The following is a 5,384-nucleotide window of genomic DNA, read 5'->3' as shown; positions in this document are numbered from 1 at the left end:
TGATCTAAAATTCAAAAGATTTAATTTATATATATTAAAATTAATATATTTATAATGATACTAGGAATGTTTCCTAGAGCCCAGTAAATATGCATAGACAAACATCACCATCACTGTGAATTGCCTTATATTAAATTTAAAAACAACAACACTACTACAGAGGTTATCTAAAAATGATCTCTGTTTGATAAAGAGACCTATGTGTCTACATCATAAACCGTAATTCTATACGCTACAATTGTATGTCTTTACATGCGACAACGGACCTCAATTTAATAAAACAATGCCAATAAAACTGTAGATGGAATAAAAAAAATTAAGTTGTTAATAATTTAGATTTAATAGTATAACTGTACATTAATACTTGAAAAAACTCCTTCGATTTAGTTAGTTCAGTTAGTTTATAACTAGAGACCAGAAAAGGATTTTGGTGGAATGTTCTGGATAATCCTTCATTTATGTTCTTGCGGTACTTTTTTAGGAATTGCAAAATAGTAGTGTCCTTTAATTTTGCTCGGAAATATAAAAACGTCAGAAAACCTTGAAAAATTATTTTTTTTTTAATTGTTTCCCCTTTAGAATTAAAACTATGGACATTGTTTAAATTAGGTCCAGGAAGGTATCTCGGTGTATCTAACTAGCAACCATAACAACTAATGATCCCTGTCACTAGGCTATAAATACGCGATTCACAAATATCCAAGCATTCTTCAACCTCGAAAATATTTTGAAAATAGTAACCCTTTCATTAAAAGAGACATTATCTATTCCGTATCACGATAATAATTTAAAAAATCACCGCAAAATGTGAACCAAAACAATTGGACTCTTTTCATCTTCAGATTTAAAATTAATATGTTTCCTACCAATCATTTTAATAAACCTTCCTATTAAACCATTTTAATACCTCATTTGACCCTCCAGAACAAATGAAACAGAATAATTTCGAAGAGAATGTATATACTTTTTATTAAATTTCAGGAGTTACATTTTCGAAACAACAATATTCTTAAATTTTCTTCCAGTCTGCTCCAAATTTTTAGCTAAAACAATACGCTTCTGAAGCATTTTTGGATGTGACTCAGGCGTTTGACATAGTATGGCACCAAGGCCTTCTTTTTAAACTCAAGCCAATTCTCCCAAGCACCTACGATTTAATTTTACAATCATTTCTTCATGACCGCTTCTTTTCTCAACGACAAAGCTCCAATATTTGTATCCTTCAAGGTTCTATCCTGGCCCCACTTCTGTACCTCATATTTAGAAACGACAACATACAAACTGTGACGTATGCAGACGACACTGCTATCATTTCGAGAAACACGGACCCTCCACAGGCCACATTAACAGTACAACATAGTCTAAACAATATACATACATGGAAAATTAAGATTCATCACATGCCACATTTACTCTACGACACAAAACATGCCCTTCAGTTTACATTGATAATCACCCTATACCACAAACAAACATTGTAACTTATTTAGGACTAATCTATGACAGAAAGTTGACATGGGGCCCACACGTAAAAACAAAACGTAAAACGCTAAATTTCCAACTGAAACAATTATATTCTATACTATACAGACATTCTAAGTTATCGCTCGGACAGAAACGTAACGCATACAATTACTTGCTAAAACCCATATGGACTTACGCCTGCCAGATTTATTGACCTGCTAAAAAGACACAGATTCCGAAAATACAAACTTTTCAATCACAAGTTTTAAGACTGGGAACGAACTTACCACTCAACGTTTTAAACGAGACCATTCACACCGACCTACGCATTCCGACTTTAACGGACCACATTCACATGACTTACAAACGGTTTCACAACACGCTGTATGGACATTTCAATAAACTTATATGACAGATGGCAACACATGACAATCCTGACGTAACTCGGCGTAGGCTGAAGTTGGATTCAGGATCTCCTATTGTAATAAAATAATTTACTTAACGTCAGGGGGATGCACCACTGGGTGCTATATCCCTCATATTTACAGGTGCAAATAAAAAAAATGAAAGATAAAAAAAAACAATACTTTAAATATTAAAAAACTCATTAAATAAAAGGAAGAACAGTATTTTGAAAAAAGTCGAAAAAATAAACTGGACGTTAAGCAATGTTTGCTGACAGCGTATGGCAATGTAAACACTTTAAAGATAACAGACAAATACCCGTTATTGAACTTCGATATCAGTGAGTATTTGATGGAACATATACAGGCAGATGTTTTGACCTCAGGGAATGTTAATTACAAAACAGATGTGAACTTACGAATATACCCTTTTGTTTCATCAACTATCGATTCATTCTGATGTAATGTTTTGTCTATTATAGTACATTCTCCAAGTTAATACACATGTATTGTTATTACATTTTACAGATAATATAAAAACTAATAAATAAAAAAATGTATATTTATAATAATAAACTCTTTATTCATTTTAGCACAAGTCCATAGTCACAAGTTGCATTATAACTGATAGTTATAGCTTTAGTGCTATATACTAATTTAAATAATAACAAACAAACTAAAAAATAAAATAAAATTATAATAAAAAAATTATGTACTGTCATCTGTCATTTAAAAAAAATTAAAGTGTTGATTGAGAATTTTAGCCTTTAAAAGAAGACAAATCTAACATCTAGCTTATGCTGTGATACCTTAGGCTAATCTGCAAAAAACTTCTTATAATTTTAAAAGAAATAAAAATTAGTAAAACCTGGAAAGAATTCTTCGAGTCAGAAAAAAATATATTAATATTCGAAAATAAAATGGCTGTGACGAACTGTTTTTTAACTTGCGGTTCCACAAAATAATTTAAGAATGGGTCATTCTACGTCAACTTTTGAACGTTACCATCTCACATTTTCTTCACATTATGCACAGCTGTTGTTGAGTAGGTATTCGAGCTGTTCTTAGCATTTTCTAAAAAAAAAAATAACTTTATTTGTACTAATAATTTAGGGGTGCGCCATTTTCCTATTTCAGCCAAAAGGGTTTCGTCGCCAAAAACAGGCTAGGAATCACTGCATAGAACGATGCGCATTTTTAAAAATTTAAATAGTAGGAAAAATCGTTTCATTTTTTATGGACTCACAAGGAATTACTAACGACATGTACTCACTTATTTGATAAAACTGCTACTAACATAAACATTAATTAACAACTACTACTGAGTATATATTTTGTTTAAATTGTTTTGTTGTAACACACTTAGATTTTCTTATTTATAAAATGTGATATATTAAAATTCATAAACAAACTATTCTTCCTGCCTTGATAAGAGTATTTAGACGTATTTAGGTAAGACATTAAACTTAATATTAAAAAATAATACTAACAAAACATCTATAAGTTACAGAGAAAGAAAACGTTCAGAGATATCATGATCAAGATAAGCAATTCACACAATACTAAGAACTGGCACTTATTCTGCTGAAGGAAGTATCTTGTTCCAAATGGTGTTGTCTCTCGGGGATGGGAATGGTTGGGGGGGGGGGGGAACTGTCAAGAAAAGGTTTCGAAGGTTTTTTCTTCAGCTTCCACGGGCGGCTCCTGCTTTTGTCATCTCTGAGACCCATCTCATTGTTTGCCAGTTTAAAAATAATCCACAGTCAGAAGGGAGAAAACTTCCGTCCCCGTAGGACTTCCTCAATTCAATAGAGACTTCTTCCATAAATGATATTAAGTTAAAATTGATATCTCCGATTCCGCACTTGAAATGAAAACATGTTTTGGGGACTTTTCGGAAGCCTAACTAATTGAAATCTCAGAAATCTTTGGAGCGTTATTTTACATCCAAAAATAAAAACATGTACAATATTTTTCTGTGCAGAATATTAAAAATAAACTATTATGAAAGAAACGTCGTTTTTAATTCTGTGTTAGTTCTGTATGTATTATCACAAAGAAAACGAAAATGTTAAAATGGGTAATTTTTTTAATGATTCCTTAAATATTTCTTATTGTATGATATAACAGTAAAGATTCGTGGCAGTGTATCGTGCCTGACTCAAAGAGTTGGTATTTAAACTCAGTGTTTTGTGGAAATTATTGCAACTATTTGTGGTAGAATGACAAATTTGTAAGTATTGATTATTTACAGAGAATTTAAATTTACAATAATTATATAAATTAAAACTGTTGCAAATGAAGTGGTCCAAAAAGTTGCATTACCGAAGCGAAACCAAGTCTTAAAAAAAAATTAACTAGAACTAAGGATTTTTCATTTATTATTATAGGTATGTTGGAAGAAGATAGTTGATAGTATGAAGTAGATTCTGGTAAGATAGTCCGGGTGGCGGTCGATAAAGGTATCAAAATAGTAAAAGAAAACTATTTATTGTTAAACAACGTTTCACCCCATTTTGCAGGGCTTCGTCAGGGTTCTCATTAACATGAGTTGACATCTTTGTTTCAATCTGATAGCTCTGACGAAGCCCTGCAAATTGTGGCGAAACGTCGGTTAACTATTTTGATGCCTTTATTGACCGCCACCAGGACTATCTTCCTACAATATTATATGTATAGTTCCTACCGATTATAAAAAAAATTCCTTTCTAATGCTTACAATGAATAAAAAACGAATTAAAATTCCAAAAAATTATAATTAATAGCCATGTCAAAATCCATCAGAAATGGTCACATTATCCTAATTAGTAATTCAAATTTCTGTTGAAGGAGAAATATTTTTATTATTTACTCATTTCTTAAACTAAAATTTAACCGACCCAGTTTCATTCGATAATCGATTGTTCTCATTAGCTATCAGCAGCTCAAAACAATCTTAAGCATCGATTATGGGGTGAAATATACTAACAGTGACCAAACAGCAGCAAAAATAGACCCGTGTCAAATAAAGACGTAGAACATCTTACTTTAAGAAGAATCCGGGCCAAGGAGAAAATAGATTTACTGAAGGCTAATCTATATACTTCCAATTCATCATTTAATTAAATATTTTGTATTTTATAGAGAGATATAAGGCTGTAAAATTTAGATTTTAAAATCTAAACAGTCATGAGATTAATGCAATTAATACATAAAAATTATTTTTATTATATTCTTCAACACAGAAAAAACAAAATATTCTTTGCCACAGTTATTTTCAACATTTATTTCATTCTGCTAGAGCACTTCAAGAGATTAAGTCTGACGATATTTTTGCTATCTATACTTTTGAAGCCTACTGCTATGTATCGAGTTTTGGACATCCGGGATACTATTAAGGTGTTTAGTCATCTGCGCCTGATCAGCGTATCCTTCTGGGAAGCTTTTAGCATCCTCGGATGTGAAAACATCTGTATTAAGTTTGTCACATTACCAGAGGCCCCTGAGAAAATTAGATTGACAAACCTTTAAGTATCG

This window comes from Halyomorpha halys, unplaced genomic scaffold (assembly GCF_000696795.3).
Source record: "Halyomorpha halys isolate HHAL.00 unplaced genomic scaffold, Hhal_1.1 Scaffold209.1, whole genome shotgun sequence".
Lineage (NCBI taxonomy): Eukaryota > Metazoa > Arthropoda > Insecta > Hemiptera > Pentatomidae > Halyomorpha > Halyomorpha halys.
This window is presented reverse-complemented; position numbering follows the sequence as displayed.